Consider the following 20,470-nt stretch of genomic DNA (forward strand, 5'->3'; position numbering starts at 1 on the left):
GTGTTCCTGTAAAGAGTATTCATGAGTGTTCCAGGAAGAGCATTTCAGCAAGCTCGATCTCCCCCAATAATGTGTTCACAAATTCCTGCCCTCCCTATGATCAGTACAGGTCTGCAGCAACAAAAGCTTATCACAGTGTGGACAGGGCTTGCTGCAACGCATGGAGGAGAGAGCTTGCATAGCTCTAGCAGTGCAATTGAAAGCTGAAGCCAAATCATGAAGGCAGCATACAAGAAACAGGGCGCAGGTATCATCAACCAGCAACATCTCTCAAGGAAAAGTTGAGTCTTGGAAGCCAGCAATCTTCCCAACATAGCTCAGGATCCCTAATTTGCACAGCTCTCCATGATATCAGCTCTCATTAACAAGGAGGACTCAGACAGGCGATAGCCCAATAGTAAAGATTTCCTGGCTTACCTACTACCAGCAGGTAATCTTTACTATTTTAACTCACAGGCTTTCAGTGAGGAGGTGGCAGACTGACAGCAGGATACAAAAAGAGACTGCTACGAGGGTGGGAACTCTCAGAACCTGCCCCAATTTGTGATGTAACATTTGAACACAAGTACAAACAAATACAGTAGACTGCTCTCGACTATTCAAATGTCAACGCTTCACACAATAGATTTTAAAATACATACAGGCTTACAAGGGGTTTTCTGGCAACCTAAAATTACAACTTGTTCCTCTGTTCAAGTCTAGAAGCTGCATAAGATCAGATGAACCAGTTCATTGTAAGTCAAGACACTGAACCACTTCAAACTCATTGCACAAAGCCTTCTACAAGTCAGGCTGTAACAAGGTCAATATGTCAAACCAAATGATTCATTCTGACCAGTTGAAAAGTATTCTGTATTTTTATTACAAAGCTTTTATTTAAAAAAAAAAAAACAAAAACAAATGCTCAGCACATTCAACTCAAACTGGAATGACAAAAATATATATCAGTTGACAGGTTTTTTGGCAAAGGCTGTGCCTTAACTATTTTAAAAATGGATACATCAATGCTCATTTCAACAACTGGCATAAAATCCCACTAAACAGGCTAACAAAAACAGATACAAATACAGAACAATTGTAGTAATCATAATTCAAGTGCTGGGCTTTTTTTTCTTTTAATTTTTTACACAAGAAAATTTCAGGCAGGTGAGAAGGACAAGAGCTCACTGCAGTCAGATCTGATGGTTACCTTTACACATTCTGAGTAAAAATGAATGAGCTGGGATCAACATGGCTACTGACTAGCTGATTAGGTTGAGTAGAATAGGACTCCATTGCATACATATACAACGAGTGCATTATCTGTTGCCACAGTTTTCCAAACAGATTGTTCCTCTCTTGTAGAAAATGAAAAAGGGCATTTTCTTTTTAAAAAAAAAAACAACAAAAAACACAAGGTGGGGGGGAGACTTTGAGGCTTATTTAAAAGCTTAAAAACAATAAAAATGTACACCAATAACTAAAATATAAAAGCATTCAAGTTTTCATTTAAAAAGCTAAAAATCCAAGCTTGATCCTTTTGCACCATTAAATAAACTAGATTGTGCTTTTCTCGACAGATTGATTTTGTTCCTTTGGAGTGAAGGGTCAGGATGGGAGTTGCTGCTGGCTTACATTATTATGTTTGTTGAAGAAAAATAACCCAAACTATTTTGTTGCTGACTCAGTACAGACAACATATGAGATACAAATGTAGGAGAGTGAGGTGGAGTGAAGCTACGAAAAGCTCTGCTGACTGGGAAAGTTCTGAAAGGCTCTTGCTCTCATTTCGGATTTGGGAGTCTGTGGTAGCGAAGGGGCCTGGCAGTGATTGTCTTTATGGTTCAGTGTCTTTAAGCAGTGACATCAGGGCAAGTTTTGACATCCAAGACATACTCCTTAGTGGTGGCCTGTGCAGATGAAGGACATGCCTGGATATTTAACAAGCTTCCATTTCAAGCAGGGGCCCTGATGTTGCTGCCTTTGCTTTGCACGTTGAGAATGCATTTCTCTTCCCACCTGCAAGGAAAAGACAAAAAGCTTCAGTGTTTTTTTTTATGTAGGTTATAAATCATTTGATTAACACCATTTTTTCCTAATGCTTTAGAGTGTATTAAAAGAGCATTACATGCATGATCTCAGAAATCTTTCCAAGCAATCTGTAAAATAGGTCAGTATTATCACAAGATAGCAGACATGACAGCCAACAACGTAAGGCCACCTCATTAATTCATGCCAGAGGCAACAGGATCTGAACTAGGGCCATCACAGTTCCGACTTTCAGCCACTCAGCTCTTTGTTTAGAGCAAGTCATTCCTCCAATGAGCTTCCGAGTTATGGGTCAGTGGACCAACTGCACTAGCAAACATAGCTTTTGACATCATGATTTTCATCTATCACATGTTGGAACTTGCTCGAAATGTCCAGAACACATACAAAAATCTGATTATCCTGCATTCCAAAACCAATTTTAAATTCCCACATGTTGTAGAACAAATAATCAAATAATTAGCTTTCTAAACTTCCATTTTATGCTGAGATCATTTGCTTGCAACAAATGCTTAATAGCACATAAGATATTCTGATCGCTGTACGGAATGGATCAGGCAAGTGCCTGAAGCCCAAGCTTGTGCAGGGGACTACCCCTGCAAGGGGTCCAGCTTGCCTGACTCCAGGTATACTGCTGTCACTTTTCACTCCAGAAAGCTACTGGGCAATATTAGGGGAGCAGCAGCATGTCATCATCCTTCCCTGGGAGCCGGTACCATTGTAGAGTTTCTATATGTCCTACTCCAACACAGTGAGTAGGGCAGCTGAACATTTTAAAATGTTGGTCCCTGGGGAAGCCCTATCTGCACCTACTCCCCACCTACTGCTTGGTAAGCATCTGCATGGTTACCAGTTGATTGGCAGCCGGAAACATTCACATACCTCCTCAGCAGGCCCACCCCAATGCCCCAGCTACCCCTAGACTACTGTCTGTACTGTGAAGGAACTGCACAGCTGAGGGTTCTCCTTTGTTTCATTGTCTTAGCAGTGGCACAAAGAAGAATTCTTCTAAATCATTGGGGGGGGGGGTAGCTGAAGCTGTGCTGTGCCTGGATGCTTTGCATGCCTCTTGCTTGAGCCACCCCACCCCAAAACTGGTACAAACCATGGACTGAAATGTTTCCACTTAAACTCTATTTCCATGTTCACTGAATATATGGGGGACACCCTCTGGCTCCACTCTCAGTCATTTAGCACTTATGAATGGAGCTGTGCACATATTTTGGAACCCTGATTGTTCAGGGTTCCCCAATTGCATGGAAGCATCTATGTGCTAACAACTAGCTTAGTTTGAAACTTCCACTGAATAAGCAAGGGTCAAGGGTCCCGGGAAAAGTGGGAGCAATCCCCCCCCCCACTCCATGTTCAATGAACACAGTGTGATTGTGGAAATAGGGTTTTACAGTATTCTTAAGTGTGGCTTTAAAGCTACTCAACAGGAGAGAAAGCTTGTTGGCCAGCAATCCTTTCCAATGCCTATAATAGAGGGAAAAAGTAGTCGATGTTTGGATGTGAGATAAATTCAGCCCTGCGTGCTAAAAACCACATGGTACATAAATGATATGAATGTATGATGGTACATTTTTCTGCATATTGGTCTACTAGTCCACCTAATCCAGCACAGCCTACTGTAACTGTGGTCTTTCCTAGAACTGTTAGGCCAGTCATTTTCAACCACTGTACCGTGGCACACTGGTGTGCCACAGATGGTCTGCAGGTGTGCCGTGGGAGTTTGGGGAAGGATCATTTGTTAGTAGGGCCACTGAGGGATGCAAGCCCCTGCTGTCAGTGTGGTGTGCCTTGTCAATTGTCAAAAAACCGATGGTATGCCTTGACAATTTTTGTGCCTTGTCAGTGTGCCATGAGATAAAAAGGTCAAAATACACTGTGTTAGACAATACCATTTTAAGTGGAATGCTTCAAATTGCATGGGGGATAGTGTGTGTCCTCTACCACTGAGCTACGATCCCTTCCTTAGCAGAAAAAGCACACACCTTCTCCTTTCAACAAAGACAGCTAGTCCTAACTATTGGAGACAGCAGAAGTGATAATTTCAGATTTCGCCACAAGACCAGTCTTTGTGATGCAAAGAAATGGGTTATAAGCCACTCCACCAACACTTGAGAAAACAGGCCACACCAAACCCTGGTGCTAACTGGCTGATCATTTCACATATCAGCCTCCAATGCAGAGCAGGGGTATGTCTTTCATAACTAAGCATAAACCATGGAGGTACAGTGCAGCTACAGCATAATGCTGAGGTCTCCGCATGTTATTCTGTTTTGATTAGTGCTCCAGTTACATTTCAAGAGTTTGACTTGCACAAAATATTCTGGTATGTGTGCCACTTCAATTAACATGCAGTACATGAATTTCAGAACTCCATGGTCCCAAACTAAACAGGGAAGCATTCTATAATGCACCTGTTCACATGGCTCTAAGAAAGAATATTTGCATGCCTTGTGCAAATCTCTTTAAATACAGGGATGATACACAGATCCCTTTCCCTTCAAAGCACGACACTTGGTAAGACTTATGTACCATATCAGTGTGCACGGCCCTTCAGATCACATGCGCACACCTCTATCTCCAGTTCCATGCCCCACTTCCCTACACTTGCTATATGAAGAAACTCACACCTGTTGCTTTGCCAGGAGGCTCCTTATATTTTACCAATTGTTTCAGTTAAACCTCCCTGACCTTTTAAACAGCAAAGTCAAGAGCTCTCTGGAAAAGTCCTGCTTTAAACAGAGGTGGTCTGTAACGGACTAACCTAGTTCCTATTTCCTCATAAAACTGTTCAACCCCAACAAAATCAAGAAGCCCTCCTCAGTTTCCTGCCTCTTTTAAAAAAAAACCCTGCTCCAGAAGACTCCAGGATCAAAGAATCAGGAGAGGTTTTACTTTTCCAAGGAGCACGAAGAAGAGGCCAAGCAACCCGTAAAGAAACACGGAGGAGCGAGCACCCTGTGGATTTATATTTACCCTGGGCCTTTTCATCCCAGAGTTTCAAAGCTTTGGTCCAGGTTGTTCTTCCTGGGAAGGTTTTCCTCCTAGTCTTACATTAAAACATTCTGTTTCCTGTTGAGGAACGGCCTTGAGGCGCCAGGCCAGTGTTCACAGCAGTCTGATACAAGCGCCCTGATTCAGAGCGACTCTCTGTACTAGCCAGGAATGCATTCCTCACTGAAGGAAATGAAATGCTCTTCTGTTGAGAGACTCCCATTTTCCTCCCTGGCTGCCTCCTTCTCTTACCAGCAGCCCGTCTTTGAAGTGAGGTTAAAATAAGGCCTGTGGCCTTGCTCTGGCCCTCTCTTCCCCAAAGCAGGTCCCTTTCATTTTTCTCCCCTCAGAGTGGCACTGGGGGGGGGAGGGTCATTCATCATCACCTTCCATTTCCCTCCCCCTAATTTTCTGCAAAGTCCACCAAATGTGCTAACGTTTGTACGAGCGTACCCCAGTTTCAAGCTTTCTGCCTCTGCTTCTGACAGCTTTTTATTTTTTCCCCCCACATGGGCCAGGAAATATTACAGTGACTTCAGTAGCTGTGCTGAGACCCACAATGTGAGGCGCTTGCCCTGCTCTACCAACAAGAAGCCCTGAAAGAACAAGCTACAAATTAGAATCTGCTTCCATTCCCTGCCAATAAGCTGATGGGAGCCTATAAATCGTGATGGGACAGCAATCGTGTTGCCTTACAGATATAAAACAGGTCAAGCCAGGATTCTTTTCAAGAAACCACAGGTATGTGCTACAGAGACTGAAGACTTCCCACATCTAAGGCTTCACTGGAGGGCTGCAGCTGAAGTCTCGCCAAGCCAGGCATGCCCAAGCAAAGCCCAACCCGCAAGTGAAGTCGGCGCAATCAAAGACAGCAATTACAGCTCCCTGGCTGTGGTTAGGCTTCAAAGCAAAGCGCTGCAAGTCACATTTTAGCATATGTGAAGCCCTGAGTATGAGCCACAACGAGATCTGCTGTCTCTTGAGCAGATCTGACTAGCAGAGAAATGAGGAACCATCCCTGAGAAATAAGAAGTTGAACATTAAAAAAAATGTTCACCAGTTGAAAGATAACACAGTTTTTGGCAGAAAGAAGAACTGTAAGACTTTTGACACGCAGAGATCAGAGGCTGAATTTTAACTTTTTTTTTTTCTCCCCAATATGTGTCCAACAAGGTTTTGCATTGTTCTCTACTATGAGAACAGTAAGGGGCAAATGGGTGAGCCAACTCACATTTACACAGGGACAAATTTTTTAGTTATATAATTTGGATTTGCTCATAAATACATGTTATTTTATTGACCTCCTCTGAGTCCATTTAGCAGTTACCAGTTTCTTTTTACACTTTCTGATCAAAACAAAACACAGTCAGTTCAGCAGCGTTCCAGATCACAAAGACACCGACTCTCTTGCCTTGCTAGTCGTGTTTCTGTTGCAGCTGCAAGAGTTACAATCACTCAATCAATCAACTAAAGTCCCCCAATACATTTAGTGGGGCAACTTTTATTCAGTTGATGTTGCACAAGTATTTATCTTTTTAAGCTTTGGTCTTAACCACCCTGAATAGTTGGTGTCACTGGGCCATTGTGCTGTTTACCCCTAACTCCAGAAATGTAACAAAAGCTCAAATATTTAAGTCCAAATACAGATCTTCAGGGGTTCCCCATGTCTTAATTCCCTTCACTGTGAACATGGCTCTTTAGTCCTACTCTCTGCAGCCTATTCTTTAGCCTGTTCACAAACCATAAAAGGGCATGTTCTCAGGGATGGCCCAAGACCTCCTGGAGCCTGAGCTGGTGTGCCAATTGCAGCCCCCCCTTTACCTGGCACCTTCTGCTCCTATGTGTCACCGTCTGCTCCTCCAACACTCTAGACCAGTGTTTCTCAAACTGTGGGTCAGGACCCACTTGGTGGGTTGCGAGCCCATTTCAGGTGGGTCCCCCATTCATTTCAATATTTTATTTTTAATATATTATTGATGCTACTATGGTATGTGACTGCATCTGGGGACATTACAGATCTGTACTTTTAACAGGCTACTACGTATATGCTTTTAACAACGATAGTCAATGGGACTTACACTTGGGTAAATGTGGGTAGGATTGCAGTCTAGAATTGTTAAAAAATTTTCCTGCTTAATGTTGTCACTTCTGGTCATGACATCACTTCCGCTGGGTCCCAACAGATTCTCATTCTAAAAAGTGGGTCCCAGTGCTAAATGTGTGAGAACCACTGCTCTAGACTACCACTCTCATTTCCTCCACATTTCTGCTCTGTTCCCATCTTCCTTTCCCAATTTAGGTACAGGAAGAAGGAAGAGGATCAGTGGAGACAAGCTGGTTGAAGTGGGGGCATCACCCCACCAATCTGTTGACTGAGGCTACTGTTTCAATTGGCCTCATGGATGGGCCAGTCCTGCATGGTTACTTATTCCATGGCTTCTAGTTCTAAGTTATGTTTGCTATCTTCCAGTCCTCTGGCATAGAAGCTGATTTAAAGGACAAGTTACATACTTTTGCTACAAAATCAACAATTTCACATTGAATGTCTTAAGAACTCTTGTGTGGATGCCATCTGGACCCAGTGATTTTTCACTGTTTAAATTGTCAGTATGCTCTGGAACAGGGGTGTCAAGCTCGTTTCATGCGGCAGGCTGAACAGCATTCATGTTGCCTTCTGAGGGCCGGAAGTGATGTCATTGGGCAGGAATTGGTGTCATTAAACAGGTGATAACCAGAAATAAACATCTTTTCTCTCTCTTAGAAACTCATTTGCTGCAAACAACAGAATAGAAAATACATAAACCTTGATCATATTTCAAGATATGGGAGAGTCCAGTTTATCATGTGCGGGCTGCCCTTTTACCAGTGACACCTCAGTACTGCTTAGCAGCTGAGAGTCCAAGGGCCAGATAAAAAGCTTGCACAGGCTGCATCCAGCCCCTGGGCCTTATGCTTGACATCCCTGCTCTAGAATCACATTTCTTGTCACTTCTCTTTGCCACAGTTCTTCAGATTTCCTCCCCAAGGTGGCCAAATCAGGCAAAGGGATCTGCCCCACCTCTGTAGTGAAGAAATAATTCACTCAGCGCTACTTCAATCTCCTTATACTTTTCAAGCTTCCCTTTCATTCCCTCATCATTAAATGGTCCAACCACTTTCCCAGCAGGGTTTCTGCTTTTGATGTATTCAAATAAGTTAATTGCTAATCTTTACAATTTTAGCCATGCACAACTGCTTTTGTTGTTGTTGTTGTTGTTGTTGTTTTTGCATCCTTTATCACCAGCTACATTTCTTTTGCCAGACTTTGTTTTCCTTTCTGGTTTGTTCTTTGGGGCACAATTTCCTTTTCCAGAAGCTGTTGGAAAGAAAGATAGCAAAGGAGCAGCTGCAGGAGGCATTAGTACAACCCAGTGAGTGAACCCCACTCCCAGAACTTGTCAGCTGGCTACTCCAGTGGCTATTTCCTGAGTAAGAAGCATTTCCCCTGGGATCAACCCAGAGCCCTAGAGCACCTGACCCACCCGTTCAGGAAGCCATGAGGGTGATAGCACCTAGTCTCTTGTCCTTTGGATACCATCCTGGGGGGGGGGGGCAGATTTGGGGTGGCCTCTGGAATATGGTTAATATCAACTTTGGTTGAGGAGTAGTAACTATCCCCTCAAGGCCTGGCTATGAGCTGGAGTGGGATTGGCTAATTCCCCTTGTACCTTTCCTTCCCCATATTGATATGTTATTTCAGAAGGGTGGTTGTGTAGTATGGAGGAAGTTCCTATTTCTCATCCCTTTTGTATTGATTCCAACCCAAGGGGCTTTTTGCTGGGACAGCCCATGGGCTGCTTTTGGTTCTTTTATAACGTTCCTTTATCCTTTACTGTTGCTGTAGAATAAAGTGTTTGGAACTGAGGGAGAAGTGGAAATTCTTCATGCCATCATAACTGGGTAATGGGTCCTGGGAGGTACAATAGTGGGAGAGGAAGAAGAAAGCAGATTAGAATGTTTTCCTCTCTGGTCCTTTCTTCAAATTTGGGACTACTGGTGACTCTAGTGGAAGCCCTTCTAGTCTGCCGTTGCTGCTAACCACTAGATCTGCTAAAAATAAAACCAACATAATCCAGGATTTAATCCTGATCTGAGCTGTATAACAGATACCTGGTTAGATTAAGTAGAATGACTTGGTATCTCAGTTCTGTCCATCAGCTTTCCAAGTACTGCAGCATCCATACTTTGGGAGGGGGAGATGGAGTTGTGGTGAGTTATCACGACAACATTCCCCTGTTCAGACCTCCTGGCCCAGTTCAAATTTGAGCATTTGTTCTTCATAATCAATGGACAAGAAAAGACTGGGATTCTGTTAGTGTACCATCCCTCCTGCTGCCCAGCAGTCTCTGAACTGGCCAGATCCTGGGTTGATCCTGGCCTGCAGGGAAATTTGGAGGATGCAGGAGTGGCCTACTGTGAACAATTTGGAAGATGCTTTGTAGATAAAACCATTTGTATTTGACATGACAGACTTCACATTGTCAGGGTCCAAGGATGAACCCTCTACATATCCAACTATTATGGATTATTTTCATCTTGTAAAGCACAAGAATGTGGAAGAGATTCTGGGGATGCTTGACCCTCGCACATATTGTTTTATAAAAGATGTGGGGGGAGGGGGAGATTAGATGGTCAGGGAAGGCCACCTCCTGGAGATGGGCTTCTAGCATGCCTTAAAATGCTGCCGCCGCCAAATCTGTCCTCTCCTGAAGAAGCCCTTCTTGGACCCCACTGCATTGGACAATTACCGCCTAGTCTCTAATCTCAGATTTGTAATCTGACATTTTTGAGCAAAGCACTCCAGCGTGTAGTGGTGACCCAATTACAAGGGTACCTGGATGAGACTCCCTAGACCTTTGTCAATCTGGCTTCTGGTCAAGGTCTGCGAGACAGGCAGTCTTGGTCACCCTCCAGGAGTTTGAAAACTGTAGTAAGTCCTTGCAGGGGAGGGGAGGGAGGTAGTGGGGGTGGGGGGAAGGCAGCGAAGCGATCCCTGATCCCATTGCTCAGGGGGCTGCAGGGACTGGGGCAGTGAGAACTTTGCATTCAGCACCACAGCCTTCACTTTTTGCAGCTGATCTTCTCAAAAACCCATGCCAGGCAACTGCTTCTATGGCCCATTGCCCCAGCAGGCTCTGCATCCAATTTCCTGATTCTGAGAAGATCAACTACAATAAGTGGAGGCTGCAGCATGGAAAGAAAAACCTTTGCAACTGCTGCACCTCACCCATTCAGGTAATTGGGAACACCAGATCCAGCAGGCAGGCTGGGGGCTGGAAGCCCCTGCTCTGCATAAAACCACTGGAAGAGGGAATAAAGGTGTTTGGGTGCTACAGTATGCAGATGACACTCTCCCTCTTAATCCCAATAGAAGCAGGGGAGGCTGTGGAAGCCCTGAATCACTGCCTTGAGTCAGTTATGGGTTGGAAGAACAAGCTGAAATGAAATTCGGCTAAGACAGAGATGCTATTAGTCAGAAGACCCACAATCCAGGTTATGTATTATCAACCTCTTATAAATGGGTCTGCCATCTCTCTGAAGAAGCAGGCTTGTAATTTGTGAGCCTCTAGACACAGGACTACTCCTAGATGTCCAAGTGGCAACTATGGCTCAGGGCACTTTTGCCCAGCTTAAGCAGATGTTTTAATTATCTTTTTTCTGACTCCTTCAGATCTGTTTAGGATTATCAATGCAGGGGTTTCATCAAAGTCTGATTACTACAATGTGCTCTAGGTGAGGCTACTCAGGATGATGATACAGAAACTACAACTGGAGCAGAATGCTGCTGTATGATTCAGATTCCTCCTCTTTAAAGTCCCAAATAGCTTAGGGAACGGGGCACATAAAGGGTTGTGCTTCCCGTATGAAGCGGTCATTCCCTGAGGTCTTCTGGAGGGGTTATCCTCCATATTACACCACCAGCAGAAGTTTGGCTGGTAGTGACAAGGAACAAAGACTACTTAGCAGAAGTACCTCACTTGTGGAGCTCCAAGACAGCTCGCTTATCATTTGGACAGCAGTTGGAAACCCAGCTTTTAGGGTTGTATTGGGGATGTAGATTTGTTTGTATTTTGAGATGTGGACAAACATATCTGCAACAATTATATCTGCGCAAAATTTGGGGGATGCTGTTTTCATGTTCATGATGTTTTGTGTTGCCTTCTGTTTATTTAAATTGACTGACAACTCAATCCTATGCATGTTGATTCAGAAGTTAGTCCTATTGTACTCAATAGAGCTAACTTCCAGGCAAGTGTGGATAGGATTGCAGTCTAAGTCACCTTGGATAGCTCCTGCTGTCTCAAACCAGGTTTCAAACATGTTCGCTATATCTAAGCTCTCCTTTGCAACAAAGCACTCCAACTCCTGTATCTTGGCTCAGTGGCTTTTCCAAGGTCCTGCCCCTTATACTCACACTGAAGCTAAGTTAATGTATTTTGCTAAACAGCAACTGCTCATCAACAACTGACTAGGCAATCCACCTAAGCATGGATATATATCATAGATATATGACAACCACTTGGCACATCCTATCCGCCTGCTGAGCTAGTCAGATGGGCTTAAGATGCCCATGCAGCCGTTCCACAGGCTAGCTAGAATCTATTGTCTTAGCTGAACCCAAATGAAGATAATAATTCACAAAATGGTCTGTGGGCTTTGTCAAGCAACCATTCTGCAGTGGCACTATATTAAAAGATGCTCAGGGATGCATCCCAGGACAATAGCTACTGCAGCAAGATATTTCAGGAGCTGTCCTAGGATCCCAAGTCATCATTGAAATTTCTGGGGAAGTCATGTTGGCAACCTTCAGTCTCGAAAGACTATGGTATAGCGCTCTGAAAGGTGGTTCTGGAACAGCATCTAGTGTGGCTGAAAAGGCCGTAAAGAGGTCACAAAACTAGGAAAACATCTATGTCCCCAAGTAGACAAATGTCAGTATAAAGTTAGAGGCACCTAGGTGGTCAGTGATAGAAACAGAATGATGGGCGCGGGGTGCAATCTTAACCTCTTATGCCAGTGCTTTCCAGCACTGACATAAGGGCAATGCAGCTCTGAGGTAAGGAACAAACATTCCCTTACTTTGAGGAGGCCTCCATGAGTGACACCCAACTGCAGGATGCAGCACACGTCCCATTGGCACCGCTATGCCAGTGCTGGAAAGCACTGACATAAGGGGTTAGGATTGCGTCCTCAATGAACAAGCCTCTAACAAAGGCTATTCTTATGTTCTTCCTCTACTCCCTAACACAGAGTGTGAAGAAAGCACATCTAACACAACAAAATTTAGTGGGGTATAAAATAACCTGAAACTTTACATTTCTTCTCTCCCCAGCAGGCGTCACCCTGCTACACACAAACAAGAAAAGCAAGGTGATCTTTCCGCAGTCTCATAATTTTATAATGAAGACTAGAAGAATGTCTGATCCGCCTTTGCTTTACTGAGAAATAATTTTATAGTATGCTAGCATATCTTTATCTTACTTAGGTGGAATGTAGCTTTCTTTGCTAAAAAAAAGATTGCCATAAATAGATTATAATCTTAGTTTATAACCTGTGGTTACGTTGAATCATAATGTTAGCAAATTTTAAGGTACTTGCTTTTGGTGTCAGAATGCCTGGGAGCATGCAGCTATTTGTCCACATAGATGCTTTGTCTACAGAAGTGAATGCTCCCCCCATGATTGTGCATTTGCAATCTGCACATAAAAACAGCTCAAACTTATTCTAGAAAGTCACATATTATGGGGCAGCCACTTTCTCAGAAGTCTCAGAAAAAAAGATTCCCTTGCACAGGATCATGTGAGATGCTTTTTAATGTGGTCCACTTTCCAGTCAAATAGTTATACTGCAAAATGGATAGGTTAGATCTTTTTCAAGTGCAAAAAAGTAACCTAGCCTAATCTAGCCTAAAATGAAATGCAAGCAAAAGTACGTTTATCTTCAAAATGGTCACAATGAGGTGGTCCACACAGTACCATCTTAGTTTGTTGTGTTCTGGGTCTGTGTCACAGGCCCTAATCCTTCCTATGGTAAGTAAATGAAAGGTCAGGTTTCCCTCTTCTGCTTTGGACAGACTGTTTGCCTCTGTTGGTCAAAAAAGAAAGGGGAAGTAAAGAAGAGTTTAAGTGCCTGCGCTGTTCAATTAAGAGAATACCTTGTGAAGTAGCCCTACTGCAGTTCACACAGCTATGCCTACATGCAGAAAAAGTTGATTCTGAATGTTGCTATATACATTGCCATGTCCCCAGTTAGAGATAATTAAGGAAAAACATGCAATATCATTTATGAAGTGTGGCACATATGTTGATTCTGCCACTAATAAATGTATGAAGAGGGGAATGACATCACAGATAATAGCCAACAGGTGACCAAGACATTTTCACAGCCATGTTCCTCCAAATGGAATGTCAACAGAAACAGGATGGGTTAACTGACAGAGAAAAGAAGAATTGCATTTCTCAGATACAAACCACAGTCACTGTATTTGTATGTTACTTTTTGTATAAATTGTGCTTGAATGTGGCACATTCATTTCAGTGAAAGTGCAATAGTATTAAAGTAAACATGCTTGGGCTGAATTTAAAAAAAAACAAATACAACATGGGTGACAATCATATACATCAGGGGTCGGCAACCTGCGGCTCTAGAGCCGCATGTGGCTCTTTCAGCTGTCTGCTGCGGCTCCTCCAGGTGAAAGTGGCAAAGGGAGTAACAGGAGGCACCTGTGTTGGGAGGGCAGGCTGCTTCCCTCCGCCCCCTGAGCTCACTGCCCTCCTCTCCCTTCACCCCCACCTGCCCCACATTGGTTTCCCTTTTCAATTTTGCCCGCTCTGCAGGCTTAAGCTCCCTGTTTTTCCCTTCCCCAACTCTCCAGCAGGACGCCCTCCTCCTCAGCCATTGCGAGCCCTTGAAGCCCGCCTTTCCCTGAGCAGGTCCCCACTCAGTGCAAGGAGAGGCTTTTCCTCCACAGCTGAGGAGACATCCTGTGTGTCTACTCAGTAGTAAGCCCCATTACAGCGGATGAAGCTTACTCCCAGGAAAGGGTGCCTGGGATGGCAGCCTTGGAGCCTGCTCAAGGCCAAGCGCAAGGACGGGTGAGTGGGAGCCTGCGCAGGTCTGTTTGAGAGCAAGCCCCGATGTAGTCCCTGGGCTACTCCCAGGAAGGTGTGGAGGGCTGTAGCCTCAGCCCCCTCCTGTGCAGGTCTACTCACAAGTAAGCCCTACTGTAGTCAGTGGGGCTTCCTCCCAGGAAGGTGTGGAGGGCTGCAGCCTCAGCCCCCTCCTATGCAGGTCTACTCACAAGTAGTCAGTGAGGCTTCCTCCCAGGAAAGTGTGGAGAGGACTGCAACCTGAGAGCTCCAACCAACTTGTCTGCTCAGAAGTCCCATTGTAGTCAATGGGGCTTACTCCCAGGATAGTGTGGAGAGGGTTGCAGCCTGAGTGAGGGAGGGCAGGCAGGCAGGGCAAAAGCTGGCCTGTGGCTCCCTCCCCCACCTCAGACTTCTTCTCTTCCCCACCTCTGCAGTCTGTGTCCTTTTTTCCTTCTAGCAGGGTGCCTCTGGAAGGTGGGGGGAGTTCTTTAGTATCCATGTAAGATAAGCAGATGTCATAACTGCCATATGTATTGGAATCCTGGAAGATCTGGTGAGGAGGTAGATGTGGTGTCAGCAGTGGCCCCTTTAAGGGTAAGGCCTGGGCATCCAGCAGAGTGTGCTGCACAGCTGCAGCCACTTGAAGGCAATAGGGCCCTCAGGGATATAAGAAGCACCTGAGGCAGGAAGGGGGGGTGTGGGTTGGAGACGAGACTGACTGGGCTTATTGACTTGGATCCTTTGACTTTGGAATCTGACCTTGGACTGTGACTTGGCTTATTGATTTTGGACTCTGCCCTGGATACTCTGACTGACTTTGTGACTAATGGACTGCTGGAGACACTGGAGTTTGGTGTGTGGCTGCTGTGCCCAAGACCTGCTGAGGACCAAGGGTCTGCTGTAGTGGCGGGAGGCTGCTGGCAGGAGAGAGGACCTCTGCAGGTTGAACAGGCAAGCTACCCTGGAGGTGGGGTCCAGCAGGAGTGCAGGGCAGAACCAGGGACATTTGCTGGGGGAAAGAAGGGGAGCTAATTTGCTTAAAGTGGGCATAATTCTCCAGGCAGAGAATGGCCTTGGAATCAGGCAAAACACCATAGAGGACCAGGCATCTGAAAACACAGGACAAGAATGTATGACAAAACTAACTAAAAGCTACAAGAGGGGGCTACATTATAAAAATGGGACCTATAAGAGCATAAAGTTTAAAAAAACTATATATGCAGTGTTATCTTCATTTTAGATGTCAAAAGGGTTTTGTGGCTCCTGAGGTTTTTTTTCCTCCGGAAAACGGGTCCAAATGGCTCTTTGAGTGTTTAAGGTTGCCGACCCCTGGTATACATAATTGACTAGAAACATTCCTATTTGGGAAGGCCTAAACATTTGACCTACTAGACTAGTGGTTCCCAATGTTTTTCACTTGTGTACCCCTTGGTAGCCCATTTCCATAAATTGTACCCCTCATATTAGCAAAATGTTTGTAAATATAGTTGCTGTTATGTCAAATTGATGCTTTCAGCCACTGATCCATATCTGATAAAGCACAATTTGATGACCAAAAACGAGCAGTTAATAGAGCTTTCACAGCCAGCTAGCTGCCTTCCTTCCTGTCTTGCCAGCCCTGCAAGGCATTCAAAGACAGACCTGCCTTTTCCCCACCATTATTCAATTCTTTTTCGAGTACTCCTAAAGGTCCTGGTAAGTACTCCTGGGGGCACATGTACCCCAGGTTGGGAACCACTGTACTAGACCATAGTGGCTAAGATGTTCCAAGGCACTGAAGTCAAGGTCTAAGGAACAAAACTGAAAATTACTGAATGCCAGAATTTTAGGAATCATTACAAAATAGAATTCACCAATTAGGTTACTCCATTTTGCTAAGATCATTAATCACCATCCAGTGGGATCATTTGGTGCTTGTCTGTTAGCAACTGCAAGTACTGTATATTACTTGCTAAGTATTGGCAGAAACAGATTGTTCCCAGATTAAAGGAGTGGCTACCCAAGGCATGAAATATCTCACAGGTGTCATTAGACAAACATTGCATTTAGAGCAGCCATTTTCAAGCACTGCACGTGGCACACTGGTGCGCTACAAATGGTCTGCAGGTGTGCCGTGAGAGTTTGGGGGAGGATCATTTATTAGTAGGGTCACTGGGGGATGTGAGCCCCCTGCTGGCAGTACAGTGTGCCTTGTCAATTGTCAAAAGACTGATGGTGTGCCTGGACAATTTTAGTACTTTGTCAGTGTGCCGTGAGACAAAAAAGGTTGAAAATCATTAACTTATGATGTAGTCACAGAAGGAAACATTTTTTTAAAAGCTGCTCCCCTCCAATCAGCTTTATGAAAAAGTTATAATCTGAATATAAATGCTGATCTGAGTTTTTGGGCTACATAAATTAGATGAATTTAGGTAACATAGGAGACTCTGGGAACAAAACGCATGGATCTTGAGATAAATTTGTAAATGTGTAAAAGGCATAATGTAATATTTTTGTTTCTCAATTGACATTAAGTTGATCTTGAAAACTTTATCAATTTCAAAGCAACTAGAAAGGCTCTGCATATTGCAGTATGACCTTCGATACTTAGATGTTTAACCAGATATTTAAATACTTCCACAGTTCAGGGAGAAAAGGACTAACCCTAATACCTTCACTACCATACTATGTTTGTCTGATCAACCAAGCATAGTACCACACACAATCCTGTATCAGCTGTATATATTTTGGTTAGCTGTATATATTTTGGTTAGACAGATCAGGAGAGAGATCTTGGGGTGGTGGTGGACAGGTCGATGAAAGTGTCGACCCAATGTGCGGCGGCAGTGAAGAAGGCCAATTCTATGCTTGGGATAATTAGGAAGGGTATTGAGAACAAAACGGTTAGTATTATAATGCCGTTGTACAAATCGATGGTAAGGCCACACCTGGAGTATTGTGTCCAGTTCTGGTCGCCGCATCTCAAAAAAGACATAGTGGAAATGGAAAAGGTGCAAAAGAGAGCAACTAAGATGATTACGGGGCTGGGGCACCTTCCTTATGAGGAAAGGCTACGGCGTTTGGGCCTCTTCAGCCTAGAAAAGAGACGCTTGAGGGGGGACATGATTGAGACATACAAAATTATGCAGGGGATGGACAGAGTGGATAGGGAGATGCTCTTTACACTCTCACATAATACCAGAACCAGGGGACATCCACTAAAATTGAGTGTTGGGCGGGTTAGGACAGACAAAAGAAAATATTTCTTTACTCAGCGTGTGGTCGGTCTGTGGAACTCCTTGCCACAGGATGTAGTGCTGGCGTCTAGCCTAGACGCCTTTAAAAGGGGATTGGACGAGTTTCTGGAGGAAAAATCCATTATGGGGTACAAGCCATGATGTGTATGCGCAACCTCCTGATTTTAGGAATGGGTTAAGTCAGAATGCCAGATGTAGGGGAGAGCACCAGGATGAGGTCTCTTGTTATCTGGTGTGCTCCCTGGGGCATTTGGTGGGCCGCTGTGAGATACAGGAAGCTGGACTAGATGGGCCTATGGCCTGATCCAGTGGGGCTGTTCTTATGTTCTTATGTTCTTATGTTAACGCCCATTTCCTTTTAAGAATGGGAGAGCAGTCCAAGGCATCAGATCCATGTCCATGTAGCATAGCATCCTGATTCCTTCACTAGCCAACTATATGCCTCTAGAAAGTTTAGAGAGGAAATTAAAAGGCAGCATCTCTCCTACTGTTGCTCCCAGCAACACAGGGGCATAGTGATTCTGAACCTAGAAGGTTATGGATAGACTGGTCCTCATGAATTTATTTAGTCTCCTTTTAAAACCATCTAAGCCAGGGGTGCCCAAACCCCGGCCCTGGGGCCACTTGCGGCCCTCAGGGCCTCTCAATATGGCCCTCAGGGAGCCCCCAGTCTCCAATGAGCCTCTGGCCCTCTGCAACTGGCCGGACGCAACTGCTCTCAGCATGAGGGCGACTATTTGACCTCTCCCATGAGCTGTGGAATGAGAGCTCCCTCCACTGCTTGCTGTTTCACATCTGTGATGCAGCAGCGGCAGCAAAGGAAAGGCCAGCCTTGCTTTGTGCAAGGCCTTTTATAGGCCTTGAGCTATTGCAAGACCTTCATTCATTTATATAAGTTCATCTTTAATATAGTCATTTATGTAAACTTATGTAAATTTATTCAATTTTTAAATGTAAATTAATTCTTTTTTTCCCTGGCCCCCCGACACAGTGTCAGGGAGATGATGTGGCCCTCCTGCCAAAAACTTTGGACACCCCTGATCTAAGCTAATGGTCATCACTACACTGTGGCAGTAATTTTCACAAATGTGCATTCCGATGTCAGGTTAAGAACATAAGAACAGCCCCACTGGATCAGGCCATAGGCCCATCTAGTCCAGCTTCCTGTATCTCACAGCGGCCCCACCAAATGCCCCAGGGAGCACACCAGATAACAAGGGACCTCATCCTGGTACCCTCCCTTGCATCTGGCATTCTGACATAGCCCATTTCTAAAATCAGGAGGTTGCACATGCACATCATGGCTGGTAACCCGTAATGGATTTTTCCTCCAGAAACTTGTCCAATCCCCTTTTAAAGGTGTCCAGGCCAGACGCCATCACCATATCCTGTTCTGCAAGGAGTTCCACAGACCAACCAGACGCTGTGTAAAGAAGTAAAGATTGCACCAGACCTCGAGGCAAAAAAGGAGTTGGGACCTCTGTGGCCCATGCATGTTCTGGAGCCATCCTGTGGCATCTCCCCTTTCCTCCCATTCTTGGCCCCTGTCCCCCTTTGCTGGGCTGGATTGGGTTCAGCAGGCAGGCACAGTTCTTCTTATCCATCTAGTTCCAGGCTATCTCCCACGGTCCCTTGCATTATCACATTATCATAATCCTTACATTGGCAGCACCACAAAGTTATTTGCCAGTGACAAAGAAGGAGAAACAGTCTGCACAAGCCTCCAGCTTGCACTGGAAAATTCACTTGCTCCCTGGTGACCCTCAACCTGCCTATACAGATAATACAGTCACAGCATGACTATAATTTTCTTAGCTGACAGTTGTAGGCTGCTGTGAATCACACAGCAGCTTCCCACAGAGATTCATCACACCCCCAAGCTCATGCCCAGGTAAGCCCCACCAGTGGCTTGGGTGAAAAAGCACCTTCTTTTGTCTGTCTTGAATTGACTCAGTATCAATTTCAGAGGATCTAAATTCTAGTGCTATGAAAAAAAGAGGAACGCTCTGTCCTCATCTTTCATACCACGCATAATTTTATAAACCTTGATCATGTTCCTCTCCCATAGTCAATATTTTTAGGAGCCAAAAATCCCAAACATTGTAGCCTTTCCTTGTACGGAAGGCATTCCAACTTCCTATCTGGTTCAGTTAGCCTTCTCTGCATCTTTTTGCAGATCTACAATATATCCTTTTCAAGATGAAAACTGTACTCCACATTCCAAAATGCAGCCACACTACATATTTGTATACAGGTGTTAATGAAACTGATTATTCAATTTTCAATCGCTCTTCTAACAACACTCTTCCCAGTGACTGTCGCATACCATAATCTGCAACAACTGGACTCAGGTTGTAAAGATTCAGCGTGAAGCCACCCTGTGCAATAGTCAAGTCACTGTTACAGCTGGGTCCAGGAAACAACTTTTCCTAGACAGGTCACACGGCATTGTGTTTTGGAGGCTTCCTGTCATCTGCGTTTGTTTTGCTAAACTTGTCCTACAGGTCCATTTCATATGGTGGGTACTTATTGGCCCTGCTCTCTGCTTGCGGCAAGCTATAACAGCTGTGTGTATGTCCTGCCAAGGGTACCAAAATTCTGTGAACAGGATTATGCAAATCAAACCAATTTGCATGTATCTATTTTTTGCATAATTTATCCTACTTCCAAGATTGGGGGATTTTAGAGCATTTGGAATATTTTTCTGGCAAGGAGAGAGAGGGCACTGGGACACAGCGGGAAAGGGAATGGTACAGAGACTTGGGTTAACCAGTCAACAAGTTCAGAAAGACAAGCCAATGCAGCCACAAGGGAGTATTAGGGAGCTATCCAGAAAACTTAGTGCCATCCTCTCCAACCATTCCTAGACCTCAACTGGTTTCTAAACTTAAATCTTTGCAGTGCTGTACAATCCTATGCATACCATCTCAGAAGTAAGCCCCATTGCATTCATTAGGACTTACTCCCACGTACGATTGTGCATTTCAGCTTTAGAAAGACAATTCCTCATAAAAAAAATAAATGGTTACCATTCATCTGTTACCCAGGAACTTCACAGATGTACTTCTGTTT

The 20,470-nt window shown here is 44.5% G+C and overlaps 1 protein-coding gene across 2 annotated transcripts in view; it reads right to left on the reverse strand.

Annotated features, from left to right (window-relative positions):
• Positions 1 to 907: 907 nt before the first annotated feature.
• LEF1 (lymphoid enhancer binding factor 1) overlaps positions 908 to 20,470 on the reverse strand; it is a 141,294-nt gene continuing 121,731 nt past the window's right edge. For both annotated transcript variants that reach the window (XM_066631578.1, XM_066631580.1), the window contains one exon: positions 908 to 1,998. The gene's annotated coding sequence lies outside the window, so the exon portion shown is untranslated. The remainder of the gene's footprint in view (positions 1,999 to 20,470) is intronic.

Source organism: Tiliqua scincoides, chromosome 6 (genome assembly GCF_035046505.1).
Source record: "Tiliqua scincoides isolate rTilSci1 chromosome 6, rTilSci1.hap2, whole genome shotgun sequence".
Lineage (NCBI taxonomy): Eukaryota > Metazoa > Chordata > Lepidosauria > Squamata > Scincidae > Tiliqua > Tiliqua scincoides.